The 26,784-nt window shown below is 37.3% G+C and overlaps 1 protein-coding gene across 2 annotated transcripts in view; it reads right to left on the bottom strand.

Annotated features, from left to right (window-relative positions):
- Pak5 (p21 (RAC1) activated kinase 5) overlaps positions 1-26,784 on the bottom strand; it is a 197,481-nt gene that overhangs the window by 107,551 nt on the left and 63,146 nt on the right. The gene's annotated exons all lie outside the window — the stretch shown is intronic.

Genomic DNA, 26,784 nt, shown 5'->3' with positions numbered 1-26,784 from the left:
TTGTAATTAATAAAAGGGTTACATGATATTTGCCAGATAGAAGGTGCATTAATTCACATACATTGATACCCTTTCACACGTCTTGGTCCCCATTTCCCTCCCCCCCATACCCTCATCTTGGTTTTACCCCCTTCCCTATCCAATTTCAAATAACCAAATACAAATATGTCCAATATATCAGATAACAAAGTGAGATACTGTAATAATATGATATAACCAAGGGACAGCAAAAGAGATGAGAGATAACATAGTACATTAAGGAAAACAATCATTCATTATATGGCTTTTGTTTCAATATCCTGGAGGTCCTTTCAATTAGCTTCATATTATATGGCCTTATGTATCAAGATTTTACTCTATTGCAAATCTCTGCTAGTACAGCCCAAGGTTTCTACTGATTATGACAAATGAGGGAAACCATTGAGCCTAAGTTCCTTTGAGTCTGGCTTACTTCACTTAATATGATCTTTTCTAAGTCTTTCCATTTCCTAACAAATGGGGCAATGTCATTCTTTCTGACAGCAGCATAGAATTCCATTGTGTACAGATACACATCTTGTTGATCCACTCATCAACTGAGGGACATCTAGGTTGGTTCCATATCTTTGCTATGGTGAATAATGCTGCAATGAACATTGTTGTGCTAGTGGATTTAGTATGCTCTAGTTTCTGGATGTTTGGGTAAATGCCAAGTAGTAGAATTGCTAGGTCATAGGGGAGCTCTATGTTTAGACTTTTGAGGCACTGCCATACTGCTTTCCATAGTGGTTGAATGTGTTTGCATTCCCACCAACAGTGTAGTAGTGATCCCTCCTGGCCACATCCCCTCCAGCAGCTGTTATTATTAGTTTTCCTGATCCTGGCCATTCTAACTGGAGTGAGGTGAAATCTTAGAGTTGTTTTGATTGGCATTTCTTTTATGGCCAGAGATGTCGAGCATTTCTTCATGTGTCTATAGGCCATTTTTGTTTCTTCTTCAGAGAAGACTCTCTTTAAGTCTTTGGCCCATCTTTTAATGGAATGGTTGTTACTTTGGTGATTAGTTTTGGAGTGATTCAATTTTTTGAGCTGTTGATATATTTTAGATATGAGGCCTTTGTCTGCTGTATGGTTGAAGAAGATCTTCTCCCACTCTGTAGGCTTCCTAATTAGTTTACTAGCTATGTCCTTTGCCATACAAAAGCTCTGCAATTTAATGCAGTCCCACTTCTCCAGCCTTTCTCTGATTTGTTGTGATTCTTGGTCCTTATTAAGAAAGTTTCGTCCTATGCCAAGGAGGCCTAGTGTATCTTTATTCCTTCTTGTAAAGTTTTCAGAGTGTCAGCTTTCACCTTGAGGTCTTTGATCCATTTGGAGTTAATTCTAGTGCAGGGTGACAAAGAAGGATCCAACTTTAGTTTTCTGCAGGTGCTTAACCAGTTCTGCCAGCACAACTTGTTGAAGAGGCTGTCTTTCTTCCATTCTATTTTTTTGACTCCCTTGTCAAAGATTAGGTGGCCATATGACCTCAATATTTTCATCAACCCATCAATACCCATCCTTCTTTAACGGTGTACTTGCTAAACCATACCATAAGTAATACTTCTTGTTAAATTCCTTGGCACTGACAGTCAACAGTAGTAGAACTGAATCTTATCTAACACATTGTTTTTTTCTATGAGCAACAGCAAAGTCAGTGCTTAAAAATACTAGACAACATCACAGCGCTAGTGTGAGGAGGGCTAGCATTTTATGCAGTGAAATTGCCAACAAAAGTGTAAAAGCAGTGAATCGCCACAAAAGTGTAAAAACCATGACATTTGGATTTGTAAAAACAAAATCCATGAGTAAGTGAGGACTAATTATGTATACATTGACTAAACTGAAATTAAATATAGATCTTACAAGTTCTTAAACTTACTGTGATCAGTACACTATTAGATTTTAAATGAATAAATAATAAATACTTAGTGGTAGGGTAGGAAGAAATTGAATACGATTTCATATGCTTCATAAAAGATTTAGGAAGTAAGAAGTCACTCTCTACTATTCTGTTAGAAACTCAAAGTCCAGAGCCCAGGTCTTTTCCCTCAGTTTGCTACTTATCATTGATCATTCATTATAGAGAAATCCAGAATCCAAAGAAGATGTTCTTGAAATAATTAAAAGTTGATGCTATCCATTATCCATTGAAGGTCAGTGTGAACTACTCTGAGAGATTGCTCCATTTTTCTCTGAGTCATCACATTTGTTTTTACTTCGTTATGTGCATCAGTTAACTGAAGGTACACAGTGTACCCACTTATTAGACATAGTCTATAAATACCAGTGCTTGGTGACATACACAAGGAAGGTTCATAATTTAATGATCTTTTATTGCATTTGAAAAAACATGTTGACAACTCTAAGTCATGTGAATTCTCTCAGTTCATATTTCAAAGCTGTTGCAAAAACTTTTCTGGTTAAGTTTACTTCTCAATGTCTTAAAATGGTTGAAGTAGACCTTGATTTACTTTTAGTGAATTGAAAATAATTTGTAACTATAATGATCACTACATCATGCATTAAACAATCATTGCTAAGAAGAGTAGCACTCTAAAAAACATTATAATTTACATAGGTGACAAGAAAACCTAGAAGAATGGACCTGTAAGCTTTTCCATGCACTTTAAATTTAATTCAAAATTGCCTGCCTTACAGGTAGACATACTTTATTTTTAGTCTTTGTATATGTTCTCCATACATTTCTGAATATCAGGAGATAAGTCATGTTATGTAATATAATTTTAGGAGTGATATATTCGTGTAAGCATATTTCAATAATGAGATAATTCAATGTATTTGACTAACATAATATTTCAACCCAGAAAATATAACTACTGATATACATCGTATTTCTTTAATGCTTTCTGAGTACCATTACTTTCCATTCTCTATATTATTCACCATCTCTTATTCTGAGTTTATTTCCTAGGTACTAAATGCTCTATTTACACTGAAAATTTTTCTGTTTATACTGAATATAACCAGACTAATCATAGAAATACCATCCATCATAAATATACTTTAATACTTGCAGGATCTCCACTAAAATTCTCTGTTCAAACTTGTCTCTTTAAGTATGCTACCAAAAAATCTTTATCTGAGTATCTCTGATAAATAATAAGTTATGATTACTCTTAATAACTTAAAGAAAAGCAACTTGAGCGTTCTGTAGCAGACATTTAGATGACAGCCAACTAATTCTAAGTCTATGTTTAATAGACATCTTAACAGGATGTACTGATGACAGTTAAATTTAAGGGATGCATTTTAACCTTTGAGAGGGAGGAGGGACTGGATTTGGCACAGATGGAACCGCTCCACCTCCAGTATAATAGCTAAACTTCCTAAGACAATTCATTATTCCCCGAGATTATGGACTCATCTGAAAAATGGAGACAGGTGCCATTTTCTGGGATGTAGAGTGATCCATAGGATAAAATGAAAATTGGCTCTATAAAATAACTGATCAATGGTTTATGTGTCAGCCAAATTCAAAACAAGCCTTTAAGTAATTGAATTTAACTCTTCAAGCTTAAAAAACATTAGAGAATCATTTGAAAATCAATTCCTAGCTCTCTGACATTTTGACTTAGCAGCAAGGTAAGCAACTATATAGATGTGAATGTGTATTATGAAAACAGAGACACACCATAGGGACATGACTCAGATTTTACCTAAGTTATGGCATTTGGTACACTGAATTGTTATAGATTCTCTGGCAATCTAGCTACTCAGTATTGAACATGCAGACAATTATGTGGCATGTATACCATTATTCCTAGTATGCATTTTCAAAATAAAAGAACTGCATTAAAATGGTATCTGACTCTGAAATGTGGATATATCATTGGACTCAGGAAAATTACTACAAATTCAAATTTTTCCTTTGTGTCAAACAGACTGCACCTTTAACATCAGCTATCCTATGTAAACAGTTCTAGTCCCTAAGTGCTGTTTGTGTTTTTTCCTCCTCACATTCAAAGATGACAGGATTTACTTAGATACTTTTCAAGATGGTTCACAGGCAGAATGATGTAGGCCCCATCAACTCTGTAATCTGATAATATGGGCTGAGTTACACATCTTTTCATCTACTTTCTATTCTTCCCAGAGATGCAAATTTGCAAATGATGGGTTTGGTTTGTGCTCTGCACTATTATGTCAGAAGAACAGGAGTTCTTTTTTTTTTTTCCTCAAAGAAAATAGGCTTAAGATCCCAGCCTTATAAAGACAGAGAGTTCAGGTCAAATGACTTCTAGTGGGTTATGAAATCATGAAATTAAATCTCATCAAGTCAAAGCCTTCTCATAACTTCTAGACATTGAGTTTAAAAAAAGAATGGGAAAGATTATTTCCATAGAGGAGGCCAAAAATGTCTAATACAGAGTTTACTTGAACCAGAGGTTGTTTTTTTTCATATATTTTTATTGTAATTAATAGAAGGGTTACATGATATTTGCCAGATAGAAGGTGCATGAATTCACATACATTGATACCCTTTCACATGTCTTGGTCCCCATTTTCCTACCGCCACCCCCACCCCTCATCTTCCCTATCCAGTGTTTTTTTGTTGTTTTTTTGTTGTTGTTGTTGTTGTTTTTTTTTGCCAGTCCTGGGCTTTAGCTCAGGACCTGAGCACTGTTCTTGGACTTTCTCAAGGCTAGAGCTCCACCACTTTAGCCTCAGCACCACTTCCGGCTTTTTTCTATGTATGTGGTATCGAGGAATCGAACCCGGGTCTTCATGCATGCTAGGCAAGCACTTTAACCACTAGGCCAAACTCCCGGCCCCCAATGTTTCTTTTTTGTTTTTTTTTATGCCAGTCCTGGGCTTGAACTCAGGGCCTGAGCACTGTCCTTGGATTTTCTCAAGGCTAGAGCTCAACCACTTGAGCCTCAACACCACTTCCAGCTTTTTTCTGTGTATGTGGTACTGAGGAATTGAACGGGGGTCTTCGTGCATGCTAGGCAAGCACTCTACCTTTAGGTCAAACTCCCGGCCCCTAACCTGTGGTTCTTATGAGGATAGAACCTTCATAAAAGAAATGAAGACACGTGGAAATGGAACTACATAATTTAAGGATACAAGTGGTATTAGGAAGATGAATGAGAACTATACAATGGGTAACCTTGATCTTGATGCATTGTACTTCTAAACTGATGGATTGAATGGATCTCCTTTCTCCATCTACTTAATCAACAATGAAATTTTGGTTTTGGTCAGTTGTGGGGCTTAAACTCTGTGCCTGGGTGCTGTCTCTGAGCTCTTCAGCTCAAGGCTCTCTCTCTACCAGTTGAGCCACAGCACCCCTGAAATTTTTTTAAAGGAGTTAATACAGATCATTTTTCTAAAACTTTATTTTCACCATTGTGTTCTTTTCTTTTCTATTTTTATGACACTTTGCTGTGTGCATACCCTATAATGTGGGTAAGTTTATACACAAAGCTAGGTGTGGCACTATGCAAGTTCAGGTATAGGAAAGATTTCTATTCCCAGGCCTGACAGAGTAGAAGCCAAGGCAGATGACAGAGTCTTATGGACAACTCCTCTAAGGATTTTGGAGCATCACACTTGTGGTCTGACCCGCTGGAGGCTTTCTTTAATAAAATATTTATCAGAGCTTCTCTATGCCCTACCACCCCTCACTGTTGGAAGAAGGTATATTCGGGTTCCATGGGAGAAAGCAACATAATAGACACACTAATATTTTGAATAAATACCTTTGAGGGAGTTGAAAACCTAATCTGCTCAAAAATTGATTTTCTTTCCTTTAAAGCAAGATCCTAGTGACTCCCACGACTGTTAAAGTGCAATCATTACTCATGCACTAGTCTGCTGCAGTGAATCCTCTCCGTAGACGCATCTCAGTGTCCACAGAATGGCAGCCTGTTTTTGGGTTTCCTCAAAGACTAATTGAATGCCATTTTGTTTTTCTTTCTGGGTAAAAATTTAAATTAATTTTAAAATACAATTCCCTGCTTTTTTTCCTAGCCAGGTGTGTGTGTGTGTGTGTGTGTGTGTGTGTGTGTGTGTGTGTGTGTGTGTGCTGTTTGATTTTTCAGAGACATACCCTTTACACAGAGAAACCAAGTGAACAATTGGGTTTGGATATACTGTTTTTTTCGGTTCAATGGAAAAAGCCCTTATAGTTTCTGTCTGCTAGAAGCCCCCGATTCAAGCCTCATTGATATGTACATACTTTTAGATTGTTCAACTTGATTGACTTAAACTATTTTATATCTGGAATTCCTCATCTTAAACCTTAGGTTAGGAGAGCACATGCTCTTACAGTTTTCACAGGAACAAATGAAATAATGTATGCATAAGATAAACAGAGTATTAGGCTTACAAAAGATATACCAATCTTTATATGTTTAAGGTTAATTTTAAAGGTTCTCTGACAGAGGACAGTAAAAGATAGGAACTCCAAATGTATGAAAGGACCCAACCAATATCAACAAAGACAATTACTAAGCCTAATGATGGCTTTTGATGCAAGCAACAACACCTAGAACCAGGAAATTCTCCTAATGATCCATAGACACAAGGCACTGGGCTTCATCTGCCGTGAAATGGTAGTAGACTCATGTTGAACACGCACATCTCTGATAACAAGATAACCATGAGGTGACCCCCTACGGGTGAGAGTTCTTATCTAAGGTCATCTTTATTAAGAGAGAGGGAGAAGGAGAGAGAGACAGAGACAGAGACAGAGACAGAGAGACAGAGGGAGAGAGAGAGACAGAGACAGAGACAGACAGAGAGAGAGACAGACAGAGAGAGAGACAGAGCTAGAGAGAGAGAGAGACAGAGCGAGAGAGAGACAGAGACAGAGGCACAGAGACAGACAGAGTCAGACAGAGAGAGAGACAGACAGAGAGAGACAGAGCGAGAGACAGAGAGAGAGACAGAGTGAGAGAGAGACAGAGAGAGACACAGAGACAGACACAGAGTCAGACAGAGAGAGAGACAGAGACAGACAGACAGACAGAGACAGGGAGAGAGACAGAGAGACAGAAAGACAGACAGAGACAGAGAGAGACAGAAAGAAAGAGTCAGAGAGACACAGAGAGATGATACAGAGACAGAGACACTGACAGAGAAGAAAATGGCAATTGCATTTACCCTTTTAATGTGTCTTACTTGCAAATAAATTCCTAAGTGATACCATGAGTATGGGAACTTTGCTTTTTCAGTTTCCATTCATTCTGTCATTCTGGATTTCCCACTGATGTCCTTCTTGCTTCTTAGCACTGAATTGTGTGATCTCTGCTCTATAAATACATTTCTGCCGATGGGCAAGAAAGAAAGATGATTTTTGTCTTGCTTTTATTTTGGGGCTCATTAAAACTCCGGATTCTTTTTTCCTCTACTTGATCTTAGCCAAGAAGGTCAATATTGAGTGGATTTACACAAAACGACACCTGTTAGAGAAAATCCATGTATTTTCTTTGTCAACTCAGATTATGTGCATAAAATATCTGAGATGGAGCGCTATAGACCAAGACAGTGGGGGGACTCCTGTAGGAAACAGAAAAAAATAACCAAGATGTTTTTTCAGTGTGTTTTCTGCTTATTAAGTTTCTGCCAGATTCCCTATATGACAAAGTACTGCTGGAATTCAATGGTATCCCTTTAAGACCAGTCATTTTTCTTAGAAAAGAACAGTATTAATTTAGTTTCAAACATTATTTGGAAAAAAGTGAGAATCCATACTACCATTTTTAACATATATAAATATGTATGTGCATGTAAGTTCTGTTGGGGGAAGGGACAGTGGGAGAAAAATGAGAGGAGAGGTAGCAATGTTTGACAAGAAATGTACTCATTACCTTGTATATGTAACTGGAGCCTCAGTACATCACCTTGACACTAAAATACAATTGAAAAAAAAAAACAGAAATTGCACTGTGGCTCAAATGATAGAGCCATAGTCTTGAGCTGAAGAGCTCAGGGACAACACCCAGGCCCAGGTTTCCAGCCCCACGATCCACCCTTCACCCCCCAAAAAATTTAACATAAATTTGGGGCCAGGATCTTGGCCTAGTGGTAGAATCCTTGCCCAACATGCACGAAGACCTAGGTTTGATTACTTGGTAATGCACACACAGAAAAAGCCAAAAGTGGTGCTGTGGTTCAAGTGGTAGAGCTCTAGCTTTGAGAAAGCCCAAGGACAGTGCTCAGGACCTGCATTTAACTCCCAGGACAGACAAAGAAAAACAAAAACAAAAACCACAGCAAATAACTAATAAATGCAACTATGTTGCAAAAGTGTCTCAAGAGAATTTGAAGTTTCAAACAAATGCTAAATCATATTCTGATAAAAGATGTTCAAAATAATTCATTATGTATAAATATATGATAAGTTATAACAAAAAATGAATATTATATAAGATAGCCTATAAAAGTGTAAACAAACAATGAATAGTTTATGTAATAAAATTATTATAACTTGATTTGGTCCTTTTATACTTTATGATTTCAAATTACATCATGACTTTTATCAATAAAATTTCTGTAACAAAAGGATATTTCAATTTACTATTGATACTATTGATATCATAAAAAATAGGGATCTAGGAAAATACCTCTGATGGAGACTTCTGTCTCTGTCTGTCTGTCTGTCTCTCTCTCTGTCTTGGTGGTATTGGGGTATGAACATAGGATAAAGTTAAGTACAAGTACCAGGCATGTGCTCTGCCCTTTGAGCCACACTCCTAGACTTTTTTTAACTTTAGTTAATTTTTTCAGGAAGGCTCCCTTTTCTCTTTGCCCAGGGTTAGCCTCATACTGCGTCCCTTCTAACGTATGCCTCTTGTCTTGCTGAAATTATACCCAGCTGCTTCTGCTGCTGCTGCTTCCGCCCGCTGGGGCTTGAAGACAGGGCCTGGGCACTGTCTGAGATTCTCTTGCTCAAGGCTAGCTATCACTTGAACCACAGCACTACTTCTGGCTTTTTCTGTTTATGAGGTATTGGGGAATTGAACCCAAGGCTTCACATAGTGTTAGCCAAATATTCTATTACTAAGCCACATTCCTAGCCAACACCTAGCTTCTTGGTTAAAAAGAGACCTGGATAACTTTTTGTCTTGGTTGGCCTTGACTGTCGTCCTCTCAATCTCCGCCTCCTGAGTAACTGGGATTACTTCTGTGAGTCACTGTTCCTGGTCTCATACTTTATTTATTTATTTATTTTAAATTTTATTGTAAAGGTGATGCACAGAGGGGTTACAGTTACATGTGAGTCAGCTAATAAGTACATTTCCTTTTGACCAGTGTCACCCCCCTTCCTCATTCTCTCCTAGTTTTTTCCCTTACCAATTTTCCTCTCCCCAAAGTTGTAAAGCTCAATTCCAACATAGTGTCTAGTGGTTTCACTGCTGAGTTTGTCCACCCTGTGTCCGGAGTGTCTGTGCTTTCCTTCCCTGCACCCTTTCCAAAGCAGATAAATGTATAAAAATATGGTACAGAAATTCAAAAACAGTGCCAGAAGGGAATAATCTAGAGGCAGCTTTAGCTATCACTCAGGGAGGTGAGGGCGGGCGTGTCTCGTGAATGAGCCAATCAGGGGATGGGGATCTGGCTTTTGGACCACATCTACAGCTCTTTTTTGCCCAGTGTGTGTGGGAGGGGAGGGCTGTCACTTGGTCACTTTCCTCTTGAAATAAAACTGTATGCAAGCATTCTTCAAACTATATAAAAAGAAAAAATGAATGAGAGAAAGAAAGAGAGAGAGAGAGAGAGAGAGAGAGAGAGAGAGAGAGAGAGAGAGAAGGGAAGGAGAAAAAGAGAAAAAAAGAGGGAAGGAAGGAAGGAAGGAAGGAAGGAAGAAAGGAAGAAAGGAAGGGAAAGAGAAAGAGAAAGAAGAACCACAAGCAGTACAATAAAAATATATTGCTTCCATATCTTGGAGTTCCTTTTTTATTAAAAGATTTTATGAACACTAATTTTTACATCATATTTCAAATGTCCTGTTTAACAAACAAGTATTCAAGAAGGGAATCTCTATATGCAATCACTGGCACATCAATTTTAGAACAATTAAAATTAAGCTGAGAGTTTGTATATCATAGATACATATAAAATGCTGGTTTGAATAACATTTTGGATATGTCATAGATACATATTAATCTATGTAATAAAATATTATGTCTACAGGGTCATAGATTTTTATGACTGTGTAGTTGTGTTTATATTTCCAATATCATGTCCATAGCATTGGGTATACAAAAGCAACTTTTTTATTGTAATGTGTAGAGGAATTAACAATTATATTTGCCAGATAATAGATGCATTTCTTCTCACACATTGATACCCCGTCTCATGTTTTTGTACCCATTTCCCTCCCCCCACCCCTTCCCAATGATAAGCATCATTTTCTAAGATCACATGCCCATAGCTATTAAGCTATTATGATCCTCTCCCATGAATATCCTCCTTTGTTGGTACTGTGTGATTGTTTAGACTTCTCTTTAATTAATTGTGTCTAAATATAATTATTTGTCTTTTATCATCCATTGGGTTTACTTGTAGCCTGCATTATACTTAATAGTTAAAAGTCAAAAATCAGGAATAAGACAAATATGTCCTCTCTCTCGCCACTCCTCTTCAATTACAGTACTGGAATTCCTAGTTAGAGCAACAAGGCAAGGTCCAAACATAAAAAAGATCCAAACAGGGAAAGAAGTAACACTCTCTCTTTGTAGATGACATGATTCTGTATTTAAAGATCTCTATAACACCACAGACTCTTCTCCCAACTTACTTGAGCTGATCTGAAACATTGTCAAATAGCAGAGTATAAAATTAACCTCAAAACCCAGTAGCTTTTCTGTATGCCAACAAGTAGAGTGAGACTGCAATCAGGAAAGCAGCTCAATTTGTAATAGACTAAAAAAAACCCTATGAATTAACTTAACAAAAGATATGAAGGATCTCTATGATGTCCTCATGCTATTAAAAAAAAACTCCCCCTACATAAAGAAATGGAAGAATATCAAGCCTATATTATTCATTCATCTATTATTTTTTTCTATATCAGAACTATTTAAAAGAAAGCAAAAGTGTTTGTATACTTCACAGCATCTTTAGGATCCAAAGATATCTGTAATTGATGAAATCTTTTGCCTAGAGTCTGGGGAAGCCAACATACCGGCATGTTCACACAAGCCCTACTGAGTCCTGTGGCATGAATGCACATATGAAATCATAGCCAGCAGCCAGCAGTGTTAGCCCAACCAAGCGATTTGCTGTTTTTATTGGGCTTTTAGCTGAATTCAAATTCTTAACAGAGTTTTTATCCAGTGTATAAAGACTCATACAATGAAAAGTTGACTAGGATTAATGCCGTCAGTGATTGATGAGCAATGCTTCTCTAAAACAGAACCAAAGAGGTGAGATGAAAATTCCCATGGTAATATATGGATATAAGTGTTTATATGACTAGAGTATATAGATAGTTATATATGTAAAAGAGAACATATTATATTTATATGTACACCTATCTATCCATTTATCTCTCTATAATATATATATACATACATATATAGTTATCCAGTGGGCAATGACTTTAAGCCTTAAGCAAAGGCTTGATGGATGATACTTTACTAAGGATTAGAAGCTTCATTTGCCAGTGAATTTTGGTAGCACTATCTCCTTGGTGAAGAAACGAGCTCTAAAATACCACAGTCTAGTAGACATATAAGTGTGTGTCACAAACCTACAATTTTCAATAGCTGCATTATACTGGAAAGAAGGTAACACTGATTTTTATAATGCATTTGACTGAACATAATTAAAATGTGATCAGTTAAACATACTTCAATAAAATTCTCATTCACTGTTTTTTTCATAATAGATTTTTGAAATCGGTGTTAATTACATGTCTTCTTGGATTTGCCATATTTTAAGTACTTAGCAATCTCCTGTGGTTAGGGAAATGCATAATTGTCATTGCAGTCGTAATTATCTAGTTTGTTGATTTAAAGACCTTAAGGTTGACAGTAATAAAAAAGAAGAAAAGTAAAAATTCAAATAATAACTGAATGAATTTCCAAAAATAATTAATAAAAGTTATCTGAATAATAGAAGAGCTAATCCTTACTCAATGAGTTTGTTTTAACTTTTCAAATATTTCTGTTTGGGGAAGGTAGTTTGCAACACGGAAGTATATTGTTGAAACTAGCTCATGTGGAAGAATTTTTTAGCCATTAGTGTATGGCAGAATAAAACCCACTGTGTTTTAGGTAAACATCCTGAGCTGCTTACATGGTAGGAAAACACTCTATCACTTGGCCACCCTCCAGGCCCAATGTGAGAGATTTTCAAAGGCTCCAGGAAACCTTTTTGGAATGATACTTTCATGGCTGTATGCATATCAACATGTATCAAACTGTTCACCTTAAATATGCACACAGTTCAATAAAACTCCTTTGCTTTTCTTCCCTTCCCTCCCCATCCTCTTCTGTCCTCTCCCTTCTCTCCTTCTCTACTCCTCCTCCTGGTCCCTATTTTAGAATTTTCTTTTTTTAAGGAGATATCTTTTATAGAAGTTCCTAGCTTCTTTTTTTCATATATTTTTATTGTAATTAATAGAAAGGTTGCATGATATTTGCCAGATAGATGGTGCATTAATTCACAGACATTGATACCCCTTCACATGTCTTCGTCCCCATTTCCCTCCCCCCACCCAATTTCTCAGTTGCACTAGCAAATTTCAAGTGCTTGATGACTGCACAGGGGTCATGGTGAGTTTATTTATTTATTTATTTATTTAATTTATTTTTGTCATTCATAGGGTTTGAACTCTGGGCCTGGGTGGTACTCCTGAGCTCTTTAGCTCAAGACTAATGCTTTACCCCTTGAGCCACTGCCCCACTTTTTGTTTTCTAAAGGTTAATTAGAGATAAGGGTCTCAGGGACTTTAGTGCCTGGACTGGCTTTGAACTGTGATCCTCAGATCTCAGCCTCCTGAGTAGCTAGGATTTTAGGCATGAGCCACTGTGCACAGCTATGGTGACTTTTATCATCAGTGCAGATATGAAACACATCCATGACTGCAGAAAGTTATTTTTTCTAGCCGTGCTCTAATTCTTTATTATGTTTAATAAGTGAGTGATTAAGAAATATACAATGATTATTTTCTTTCTCACAATTTTACTGGTTATTTGCAATATTCTGTTATATATATACATATATACATATGTAATATCACTGGAATATTGTGCTACGCCACGTTATATTTTTTCTTGTGGTCAGATCAACATAAGTCTTTCCTTTCTTTAAACAAACTTTCTTTTAAATCAATTGAGGTTAAAGGTTTCAACTATTTTCTATATGTTCCTTCTGTTGGCCAAAATTCCAAAAGGCCATCTGGATAAAATCATCCTCATATTTTATCTCCTCTGTGATATAGATGAAAGGTCCTTTGCATGCATTTAGAGCACAATTCATGCTTGCAAAATGCACCACTAAATTGCAGCACTAGAACTTCTAGTATCATTCTTAGCAAAATTTTGTATGAGTTGAGTTTTTAAATTGTCAATAGTTCAGAAACAGGCAAACTACATGAGCAGCCTAAGAGAAAGTGCCATTTTTAATTTATCTTGCTTTGTCTCATTTTTGAAATGGTCTTTTCCCCAAACTAAATGTTATCATTTTTACTTTTGTCTCTACTCCAGTTTGTCTTCAGAGGCCAGATTAATATCATTTCTGAGTGAAACATGGATAACTGATCTTTACTGAACAGTCAATAATTTTCCAAGCATAATTAGGGAGAAGGTGAGACTGAAAGAAGAGAAGGATGCTTTCTGCACAGAAGAATCCTGTTGTGAGAAAATGCTCAATCCAGAGCATACTTGATCAATCAAAGCCAACTGTCAATCAGTGAAAACCAAAATGAGAACTGAATGGCTTAACCATACTTGCATAGTTACCCATGAAATCCTGGGTCCAGTTCATTAAATGCCTGGCAGCTTTTTGCTGCTATCTACCTTTTGCTCACTTCAGTATCATGTGCCAACCAGAAGCACAAATTGGCAATGTTCCATACTTTACATTTGTAAAGAGAAAATAATCATTACAAACTCTGGCACAAAACTATTCCCAAACACAAAGTCTACTGGGGAAAGAAATTAAATGTGGTTTTCAGTGGTACAAAGATTGGTTCCATTATTGGACTTTATCAGCAAATACCTCAATTGTTAATACATTGGCAGGGATTAGGTGACTGTTGGCAGAGATCAAGGTCTCAGCACAACTGCAGGATTAGAAGAATCCTGGCAGCAACCAAGAGACTCTAAATACCCGGTGCTTATTGGGGGCTAGGGTAGAGGAAAATCTAAGACAATCTGAGAATCAATTGAAAATGATATGAAAGGCATCTTTTGATGTGTGGGACAAGAGGCCTGTCTCAATCTTTGGTTTTCTCTCACCTTATAAGTAATTAGTATGTTTCAGTAATACTGTCATCATTCATCTTGCTTGAAATCCATGTGACTTGGAACTTTTTTCTTCCAATGGCAGGGAATTGAATTTTCTTCTCGACTCCAAGATTATGTCTGTGAGACCTTGTGCATCTCCTTTTGTGCTTTTGCACTCCTATCCTTACCTTGAGAACATTCCTGGGCTATCCTGCTAGAAGATGAAAGATAAATGGAATAGATTGGGTACCAGCCTTCCCAGCTAATGCCAACCTAGATCCGCGAAAAGTTTGCAAAATACAGGGGAGTAGATTCAGCTACGCCAATCTCATAAGAGTTAATAATCAGGGCTTGAAATGTGGCTTGGTGGTACAGTGCTGGCTTAGCATGCATGAAGCATTGGGTTGAATTCCTTAGTACCACATAAATAGAAATGGTGTATGCCTCAATGTGATGGACTGCTAACCTTGAGCAAAAGAAGCTCAGGGACAGTGCCTAGGCACTGAGTTCAAGCCCAGGACTGGAAAAAAAGAAAAAAGTATTAATCAAAACCAATCAAAATAAATGAACAATAAACATTTATTGAATCATGCTATTAAGATTTTGTGAGTATTATGGAGAAGTATCATGGCAATGGATAACTTATACACTACCCAACTCTGAAATGCTTAAAAATGATAGGGTCTAGTGACCTTATCTCCAAGGCTTCACATAGCTCTGCCCTTAGTGGTTATTAAAAGTCATTTTCCAATCATCTCAGATATATCTATCATAGAAGATACTATCAAACTCTACCCCACTAATTATCCTCTAGCTAATCTTAGTTATTCAAGGTCCTCTTCTAGACAACCATATGTACATGTTTTGTGTAATTCACCTTTCAAATTTTCTGTAAATGGGATAGTTCTGAGAGACTCTATAAGTCTAGATGTCTTGCTAGCAGAGACTGGAAGATGGAAGAAAAATGGGAAACATGCGTTATGGAATGAATTTTAAAGATCCTCCCAAAGGCCCAAGTGTGAAAAGTTTGGTTGCTGGGCTGTAGTACAGTTTGGCATTCAAGGCATTTGGTCACCTCCCTAAATAGGGTTTGGAAATTCTAGATTCCTCTCTCTCTCTGCTTTTTGGCCAACCATGAAGTAAACGTCTTTCTTCCACATGCACTTTCAGCCATGCTGATCTGCCTTGTCACAGGCCCAAAACAATAGGGCCAAGTGTCTGCAGACTGATATCTCATCCACTAAACTAAATCCTTCCTCCTTTCAAGATTCAAGAATTCAGGTAACCTGTAAATTAGTTGTTCAGAGGAGTTATATTATTGGAAACCATTTCTGCATATACCACACTTTAGTTAATATATTTGTGTGCATATGCATATTACACAGTGACATAATACTATATATGATATATATGCATGTCTATCTATTTATCTATCACATTTTTCTTGATGTGTTTGTCTTCTAAATGTTATCTGGAATGTTTCCATAACTTGGCTTTGATGAATAGCTCAACAATGGACATGGGTGTGTGACTGGATTTAACAAAATACATACAGGGAATATAACTTAATAGGGGAGAGGGGTAACGTTAAGGGCAGCCAAGCAATTGAGTGGTGAGAGGAGAGATGGACAAATGCTTCCAAGATATTTAATGTACACATACAAAAATGGAAGTGGATGCAGGCAGGCTATGGATGGGGTTTAGAGAGATGCAGGAGAAAAATGAAAGGGGTAGTCCTGATCAAGAGGCAATGTGTCCATAAACTGACATATCAAACAGAAATCCCTTTGTAAGGAAATGGAAAGAATCATAGTAAGTGAAGTAAGCCCGCCCCAAAGGAACATAAAAAATGAAATGAACAAAATATTTTGTCATACCACTGGAAAACTAAAGAGTGACAGTATAAAATCCTAAAGAACTGTTTATGCTCGTCTAGATCAGCCTTGAGCCTTCCACACCCTGTACTATTCCCGTTGATTTTTCTCCTATGGTCCCTATAGAATTTAAATAAGTCGATCATGATTAGCGAGAACACTTTTGGATTAAGTTCCTGGAGGAAGGATTTGGTCATCAGTCAATTGATTATGAATGGGCATATTTCTCGATCTCTCTCAGCTTCCATTTTGCACCTTTACATTGGAGATTAACACTGACACAGATGACTTCAGAGGGTTGTTCTAAGGAGAAAATGTATTGATGAGTGTCGGGCTATCTATAAAACTGCTTTAAGTGCCCCAGAGGTACTTTGTAAAGTGCTAGATGCTACCAGGAGGGTCGCTGCTGAAGGCAAAGTTCTGTGTTACCAGAGTAATATGGTAACTAGTTGAAATGTGGGGATCTGCTGAGGACTTGTGGGAAACTTTGGATATACGCCCTTCTATAACCAAAACTACGGAGAATCCCAGTGAACCACCAGACAAGAAAAATCTCCTTCTTTCCTTCCCCGAAAACAAGACTTAAAAAATAAAAATCAGACTGAGATTGGAAGGGACTCTGCTCTTTTGTCCTTACTTAAAATCCTATCTTAGTATGATGAAAAGAGAAGTTGGAAGCCTGCAGTGGTTCTACCATGAGCAATTCTAAAGGCAGAGAACCAGGAAAGATGAATAAAATGATGCTCGATACTTTAGACACATCCTATATGACCTTATGTATCTAGGTTTTGTGATCCTCTGCTAGGAGAGTCCTAGGTGTGCACTAATTATTACAAATGAGGGAAACCATTGAGCCTATGTTCCTTTGGGTTGGGCTTACTTCACTTAATATTATTTTTTCCAAGTCTTTCCAGTTCCTTGCAATGGGGTGATGTAGTTCTCTCTGGTGGCAGCATAGAATTCCATTGTGTATAAATACCACATTGTCTTGATCCAATCATTTACTGAGGGGCTTCTGGTTCCATTTATTTGCTATGCTAAATAGTGCTACAATGAATATTGTTGTGCTAGTGGCTTTATTATGTCCTTGTTTTGGGATGTTGGGTAAATGCCAAGTAGTGGAATTGCTGGATCATACATGAGCTCTATGTCTAGTCTTTTGAGGAACCACCATGCTGCTTTTCATAGTGGTTGAACTAGTTTACACTCCCACCAAAAGTGTAGTAATGATCCCTCCTGGCCACATCCCCAGCATCTGTTGTTATTAGATTTCTTGATAATGGCCATTCTAACTGCAGTGAGGTGGAATCTCAAAGTTATTTTGATTTGTGTTTCTTTTATGACCAGAGATGAGCATTTCTTCATGTGTCTATAGACCATTCTTCTTCAGAGAAGTCTCTCTTTAAGTCTTTGGCCCATCTTTTAATGGGATGGTTGTGTCTTTGAAGATTTGTCTTGGAGTAATTCAATTTTTTGAGCTGTTGATATATTTTAGATATGAGGCCTTTGTCTTTTGTATGGTTAGTGAAGGTCTTCTGCTACTCTGTGTGCTTTCTATTTAGCTGCTAGCTATGTCCTTTGCCATACAGAAGCTCTGCAGTTTCATGCATCCCATTTGTCCAAACTTTCTTTAGTTTGTTGTATTTCTGGGTCTTTATTAAGAAAGTTTTAACCTGAAAGGATGTCCAGGATATGGAGAGAGGAGCTTTATCTTGTGTGGTCCTTATTCTTAATGTACTGTGTTATTTTTCTTCTCTTTTGTTGCCCTTTGGTTAATCTCATATTGTTACCATATCTGATTTTGTTACCTGGTGTACTGTATATAAGTTTATTCATTTATTTGAAATAGGAAAGGGAAGGGGAGAAAATGAGATGATTGAGAAGGGGTGGGGAGGGAAATGGGGACAAAAACACGAGGAGGGTATGTGTTAGAAGTAATGCACTTACTATCCAGTGATTATAACTGTACCCTCTATACATTACAACAAAAATGATGCTCTATTCATTCATCCCCATCCAAAGGCACTGAAATGCCACACAGAGTTGACCTTAGAAAAGATTCTAGTGGGGATTTGTCCCTTCCTACCCAGATGCTACTGTGAATCTGTTCACAGCAAGGAAACCAAGAGACAGATGGCACTCCAAAGATCAGGCGCCAAGCATACACCGTGTCTCCCATGCAAAAAGTCAAATAAAAATAGTGAAAACAAATGATCTTACTTTTATTGTTGTTTCCATCACAAAGGTTAACAGTGGAACCATAGCAGATATGCCCATAAATAAAAACAGGAGTCCCATTGTTCTGTTCGGGTCACTGTCATTCATCAGATGGGAATAGTTTTTAATTGTTTTAATCTTGTGGAATAAAGGCATCTTAATATCCCATAAATAAATTACACACACTGATGATCATTCTCTTAGCTGAAATCCCCAAGGCATCCTCAGTATAAGCAAATATACCAAGTTTGGTTCAAACATTAGACAGGAATCCCACAGCACTTTCTGTTCACTAATCCCTTTCATTTATGCTATTTGGTCTAAACTCTTATTCTCTCTCTCTCTCTCTCTCTCTCTCTCTCTCTCTCTCTCTCTCTCTCTCTCTCTCTCTCTCTCTCTCTCTCTCTCTCTCTCCCTCTGCCTTCCTCCCTCCCTCCCCCTTCTCCTCTCTCCTTCTTTCCCTCCCCCTGCTCTCACACACATACATACACACAATCATTTCAGGACAGAACTAGCAAAATAATGTGAATTTCAGGAGTTGTGTCCTTGATCTTCAAAAAGGAAAATTGCACAAAGAACCTCCAATACCTTGACATAGTGATACATAAACAAATATTCCCATGTCTTTAGAAACATGTGAAAAAAAATTAACTGTGGGTCTGTCATTTGCGTCATCTCACCAGGAACTTCCTAGAAGAGGTGTTGACCTCATTTAGAACAGACTTTGTAAACACTGTACTAGGAATTTTTGTAGCAGAAAGATAGCATAGGATCATTTTAAGTGAAAATGTTTGCAGGCTATATCTGACCTAGCTTGCTTACTACATGAAATCATCCTGAAATGTCTGGATTGATGGATTAAAATTTGAATATATATTTGAATATAATTCAGTTATGTAGCATTGGTATGAGTTACAAAGTGTAAAAGACAAAGAAACCCTAGTTCTAAATAGCTTCAACTGAACGATCTTTTAGTGGTAACATCATACCAAGAAATGAGAGCTTTGGAATGTCTCCCAGTTCTGGCCCTCTGTGAATGGAGAAGCCTTATCAGCCTAAAAATATTGTCATCAATATATGCATATACATATTCGTATATATGTGTAAACTGTGTGTGCAAAAACCTACAAATGTGAACTTGTATGGCAAAGATTTTGTGAGTGCGATGAAGTCAGGACCCTGAGTACAGGATCCTGGATTATTTAGGTGTACCTTAAATTCAAGCCCATGCATCCTTATAAAAGACACATAGAGACGATAACCAGAGGATAATGATACACCAAGGAGAAAGCATTTCTCTGAGAGATTTTGAATATGCTGGCCATGGAAATCTTGGAGAGGGATGTAAGAAGTTAAGAAATGTTGGCATAAGAAGCTGAAAGAAGCTGGGCTCGTGGCTCATGCCTGTAATCCTAGCTACTCAGGAAGCTGAGATCTGAGGATCAAGGTTCAAAGCCAGCCCGGGCACAAAAGGACCTGAGACTCTTATCTCCAATTAACCTCTAGAAAATGGAGGTGGGGGCTTGGCTCAAGTGTAGGGCGGTAGCCTTCAGCTGAAGAGCTCAGGGACAGTGCCCAGGCCAAGTTCAATCCCCATGACCCACAAAAATGAAGAAGCTGAAAGAAGAAAGGAACATATTCTCCACAAAAAGCCTTTGGTGGGAGTGGCCAGTGCTGACTCTATCCTCAGCCCACTGAAAATCTGTCTCAGATGTCTGACCTCCCGTCTGTGAATTGGTTAGAATGGTTACAGAAAACAAATCCAATGCCTAAAGTCACTTTAAAATGTGAACTCCCTAAATGGACACCAAAAACTCAGGAGAAGCAAAGTATTTTCTTTGACAACAAATAGTTTATGCCTAGCATATGCTCAATCAACCAGCAGAGCAAATGGACTCATGTAAGAGCTGGCTCATTAAAAGCAAGGAATTCCCTGGTGGCTTTGACATCCCTAGTATTCAAGTGGAGATAAATGAACTACAGTTTAAAAATCAAGGTATGAATATTCTTGGAAAGCATTAGCACTGGTTGTCTAAATTAAGAGGTAGATGGAACAGAGATTGACAGAAGGTTTTGACTTCTCTCTCTGATGAAAGATAATAGAGATAAAACTGACTTGTTGAATGGTGTTCCATACCAGCTAAAGCCTCTAGAATTCAAACCTGTTTCAGGTTGCCTTTGGTATAATCCGTTTATTTCCAATAATACTTAACCTTGGGTCTTATCCTATTTCCATGTTACATTCAATTACAAGTTTTTCTTTCCATTTTACTGTCATTTGTCTCCTATTCAGTGATTTCAACTACGTTCAGATTTAGGTATGCTGAAAGGCCAAGGCTTCTTGGGAAGAATAACTGGTAAGTTTGACTGTGATGTGAACTGTTCAAAGTTTTGTGGATTTTTTTTTTTTTTTGCCAGTCCTGGGCTTGAGTTCAGGGCCTGAGCACTGCCCTTGGACTTTCTCAAGGCTAGAGCTCTACCACTTGAGCCTCAGCACCACTTCTGGCTTTTATCTATGTATGTGGTACCGAGGAATTGAACCCGGGTCTTCATGCATGATAGGCAAGCACTTTAACCACTAGGCCAAACTCCCGGCCCTTTGTGGATTTTTTTATTCATTCTCTCTCTCTCTCTCTCTCTCTCTCTCTCTCTCTCTCTCTCTCTCTCTCTCTCTCTCTCTCATTTTTTTCTTTTCTTTTTCTTTTTTTTTTTTTGGCCTGAGGATTGAGTTTAGGAACTATCCTTTAGCTTTTTCACTCAAAGTTGGTACTCTACCATTTCAGCCATAGCTCCACTTCTAGCTTTTGGTGGTTTGTGGAAGAATCTCATGGATTTTCCTGTATGGGATGGCTTCAAACTGGAATCCTCAGATCTCAGCCTCCTGAATAAGTACGATTACAGGTAGGAGTCACTGGCTCTCAAATCTGTTAAAAGTTTTAATATTAGCAGGTAAATCAGGGTAGAAAGATAACAGTAGAATGGCATTTTGTTCTTTCTGAGTCATGTTTTCAGAGTTCAGTCTCAGAAGATAATTTGAAATGAAATGATTTCCAGTCAAAAGTAAGCACCACATACATTACAAATCTAACCATAAGTAATATTAATTACCTGACATTTAGGCTTATACATTCCTTTTTCTTTTTGCAATTCCACTGGTTAATTGAAAGCTGTCAGAACCGAGTTACTTCTTACTAAATTGCCATCATTTAATAGTGCATTTATCTTTTCGTAGGTCCTCTTTCTCTCCAAGTGACAATACATCAAAAAGCAATTTCCACTTTTAATATATTTGACATCTCTCATTGTTAGAAGATGGATTGCAACATGGAAGATACAATTTCTTTGTAGGATGAGGAATCCCACAAGAAGGGAATAATCGTTTACAGATGTCCAATTCAGCAAACAATAGGGGTCAATTTAATATTCATTACCCATCTTAGTAATGGGTTACCAAATGAGCCACCTAATTTATTAGTGTAGCTATGGGTTATTCTGGGTTCTCTAGATTGTCTTCATCCATAAGTAAATTCTAACATTGGTGCCTCTTGTACACAGTGCTCTTGCTGAACTGTAAGCTCTGGCTTTGTGGACGTATTGTCAAACTAATAACCTAATAAACTTTTGGAGATCCCATTGCTATTATCCAGACTGCATTTGATGTAGTAAGCCTGAAGGAAATGAGGATCATAAAAGTGAGTTACCACCTCAAAAATCTGCAGCAAAAAATGAGAGAAAAAAAAGAAAAAAAATCATGTCAGTACTCTTCCAACTGAGCTATTTCAGGTGCCAATGTCAGTGCTCTTAAATGTACCTAGTATGCCCGAGGAACTTACTTGTTAACTTTATATGTGCTAATTAAATTAAATACAAATAATCATAGAGGTCTGTGATTACCATATTGGATGGTAGATACGGGTCAGATTATTTCTAGCAGCTTACAAGTTGTTCACAATGCTGTCTCTCCGATAATATTCTCTAAAGACTATATCACTTTTTGGCTTCTATTAACACATTATTTTTGGCTTTACAGGGAATACAACTTTTTATTAAAATAACATAGCCAAATTAAGGAGTTGGCCCCGATATTCCTCAATGGACAGATGGATAAAGAAAATGTGGCATATATACACAATGGAATTTTACTCATCCATTAGAGAGAATGATATTGTACCATTTGTAAAGAAATGGAAAGACTTGGAAAAAATTACATAAAGTGAAGTAAGTCCTTAGAGGTACAAGATATCTGTTTTCCCCGTAAATACAGTGGGTAATAAGCAAGTGTATAAAAATGTATTAACTGAAATACAATAAATTCAGGAAAAAACTCATGTATTATAATTCCTTATAAAGGCAAAAATCAAAGTTAAGCAAAATAAAAGGCCAGAAAGCAGATACTCAAAAGGGGTGGGGTGGTGAAGGGAAAAGAGGCAGATAAATGAAGAGAAGAAAGAAAAAATGCAATCAACAATCCAATATGTCCTACAAAATTAAGAACAATGAGGGAAGGGGATAAGGCAGGGGAAAGACTGGTGAGAATGTCAAAAGGGGTGACTTTGATCAAGATATATTGTATTCATAAATTGTTTTCTTAACTGACAACTCCTTTGTACAACTATTTAAAGATAATGAAAAAGAAATTAAATTCCAAAAATAATATTTGACATTTGAATGCATTGTTTTTATGTTTTTTCCCAATCATGAGTTTGAAAGTTCTTGATTTTCTGAAATCTAAGTCCATAAGAATGTTTTGTATATAGCATCTGTCCAGTGTTCATCTATGCCAAAAGATGTTAATATGTACTAGTTTAAGTGTTTGCTTTGAAATGAAAGTTGATATAGGATCACATTTTGCTGTTCTATGGATGATTTTCAGCTTTGTACAAGATTGATTATCCATGGAATTATTGGTACTCAAAGGAACCAAATACACTATTATTTATAATAGTGACGAAATCCTTCATCAAAAAGTCTTATGTACAAAACATCAGTTGTACTAAATACATGGCAGAAATATCAGTTGCATTAAAGTGTGTGGAGTGTTTACCATTTATTATTTCCTTGTAACAAAAGGAGTCTGTACATTGCACAGGTCTGTGGACTGTACTCTTTGAACCTCTGCTTTAGATTCTTCAAAGTTTCGACTTTTTTAAAAAAGAGATTATGCAGGCACAACCCATCACTGACTTCACAGTCCCTGGATTTTTGTCATTTATTTTATGTGAGCAATAAGATAGTTTCAATAAGTAGTATCGAGCCACATAGATCATTAGCTATCAAACACATCATTGTTTTATCATTTAACTGGCCAACCTCTCTACCAGAGGAAAATTACTCTGTCACTAGGGGTGACAGCCAAATTTAGCCATGCTGACATCCTAAAACATGATCAGATTTAAAAGAAATATTGTTAGACTAATTCTATTTAATGAAATTCTGTTTTAAGACAAAAGTGACATATTTTTAAACAGAATGAAGCATAACATTAAATGAAAAGATTCTAATTTTAAAACTGTGGCTGTGATTTTTTTTCTTTTTAGTATCAAATAAGAATTGGAAACGAATGCCACAGAATTTTCAAATCCCCATAGACAAATTTTGTAACATGGGGAGGCTCTGGAGAATGTAACCAGAGGAAGCACTATTCATCTTAAGCAATAAAACTACTCATTACAAGGCAAGAGCCTTGTAAACTGATTGGTGCTTTCTGTTTGAGTGACTTAGTCACGGTTCTTATGCATAGGCAATGAGAATGACCTTGGTTTTGTGAAGATTCAAAGAATTTATTGGGAGGATTATTGACAACTCACAATGTTGCTACAGAGCCTGGAGGAGTAAAAACAATGAAAGGAGGTAAGGTAACAAATGGACAAAGAGGATAATCTCACCCTATCACTCCTGCAAGAATGTAATGCTTGTCCCATGTCACCACAGACTGACAGCCACTCTCATCCCAGCTCCTACTCATTCTCTGAGACTTGAATTGCCACCACTTTGGGCAATGAGATTGATTTTTTTTTCCTGCTCTGCTTCTATATATCATAGTATAGGGCAGGTTTTCTGAATGCTTGCATCCAGGCCACTTGCCTGTGCTATATTGCTACAAGAAAAGCTGAGAAACTGAATTAAGTGGCTGTTTATTTGGTTTCTACAGGCTCTAAAAGCATAAATCTTGCTATTTCCAAAAGGGTTTACAGATGCGGCAGCCCCCTAGAATTACCATGTGCAATGCAATGTGTTTCCAAACTATTCATGCTAAGAAATAAGATAGATAATTACTAACATAGAGATAGAAACAAGAACCATGTAATGAGTGATTGCTGTCCTTAATGTACTATGTTATCTCTCATCTCTTTTGCTGTCCCTTGGTAATCTCATATTGTTACAGTATTTCACCTTGTTATGGATACATTTTATATATGCTTAATTGGTTATTTGAAATAGGAGAGGGTAGGGGGGGAATCAAAATGGAGGGGGCGGGGAGGGAGAAGGGGACCATGACATGAGAAAGGGTACCAATATTTGTGAAATAATGTAAATGTACCTTCTATCTGGTGAATATAATGTAACCCTTCTATTAATTACAATAAAAATATATGGAAAAAAGAATTTATTTCTAATATATGTAGAGACTATATTATGTTAAGAGGTTCTCTAGCATCTTCCAAACACCAGATGTCTCTTCTTCAAGATGTAGTTCTTACAACCCAAAACATGTCAGCAAAAACATATTTAGATGTTATTCACCTAGGGTGATGCTCGAAATATTCTGCTTCCTCCTTTATTTCTGGTTCACAGTGTATTTCCCAAGGCTATCAACTAATTAACAATCACAAAGCTTTTCATAATACAATTGCCTATATAATGGCTGGTTTCTTCATTAACTTACTCCACTCTGTTCATCTCTTCCAATTAGCAGCTGATAAGAAGAAATCAAAAGCAACTGATATCCATGATGGAGAAATTTCATTTCTCTCTGCAGCTCCCTTCTCCACTGACAAAATGCAAGGTTCTGAACAGTGAACTTGGACCTCTTTCTGACGGTGCTAACTTGCATCGTATTGATTAGCAATGCCTCTCTTTTAAAAGTATCATCAGTAGGTACACCGCAGGCAGTGTCATATGCACCCACTCTTCATTAGGACCACTTCAACTAGATTTCCACAACAAAAGAACACTTTCATGATCAACATTTAGAATATGAAAATATGCCAGGCGCAGTGGCTCACACCTGTAATCCTAGCTACTCAGGAGGCTGAGGACCATAGTTCAAAGCCAGCCCCGGAACTGAGGCCCATGAGACTCTTATCTCCAGGAAGTGGCACTGTGGCTCAAGGGTAGGGCAGTAGCCTTGAGCTGAAGAGCTCAGGGACAGTACCCAGGCCCAGAGTCCAAGCCCCATGACTGAGAAAAAGAAAATATATTTTATACAGAAAGGTTGCAAAGATTCCTGTGCATGGTTTTAGGTAAAAGTATAATTAAGGAATCTGCTGTGTAAGACATAGGCATTTATTAGGTGACAGCTTTGGGCAGTGATGTGCAACAGACACTGTCTTTGACTTATGAAACATACAGCTGCTGGAGAAATAGGCAATAAACATGTAAATTAACACACTGGATGGTATTACGAAGGCACTATACACAAAGCTTGTGATGGAAGACAATTGGAGAACACAGTAGAAATGTCCAAGGCTGAAAGGGTATCAGTGTATGTGAATTAATTCACCTTCTATCTGGCAAATATCATGTAACCCTTTTTATTAATTACAATAAAAAATATTTAAAAAAAGAAATGTCCAAGGCTGAAAGCAGGAAGACAACTGAAGAAGTTCCAAAGATCACCCAGGTCAGAGAAAATGGTGGCTTGGATTCATACCAGCCATACAGAGTTGACATTTTGGAGGAAACAATGAATGATAACAGACATACATGACTGATTCAATATTAGTAATTAGCATGTGATAGACCCCCTCAATGTCCACATTCTCCATCTCTCCCTAATTTCAAAACCTTTGCAATGTAACTGTGCATCTTTTCCTATCACAACATGGAGGCACATTCACTCCTTGTCGCTGGGCTTGATATATGCACCTGTTCTAAGACTTAGTTCCATGAAACTTTATACTTTCAACTCTCTCTCCTGAAATACTGTCACCACCCTGAAAATGAGCTCAGACTAATCTTTTGGAATATGAGATTAGTCCAAAGATCCCAGCAGAGGGCATCCTAAACCAGATAAAGCTAAGGTCCTC

Source organism: Megascapheus bottae, chromosome 18, assembly GCF_031878675.1.
Source record: "Megascapheus bottae isolate mThoBot1 chromosome 18, mThoBot2.hap1, whole genome shotgun sequence".
Lineage (NCBI taxonomy): Eukaryota > Metazoa > Chordata > Mammalia > Rodentia > Geomyidae > Megascapheus > Megascapheus bottae.
This window is presented reverse-complemented; position numbering and strand designations above follow the sequence as displayed.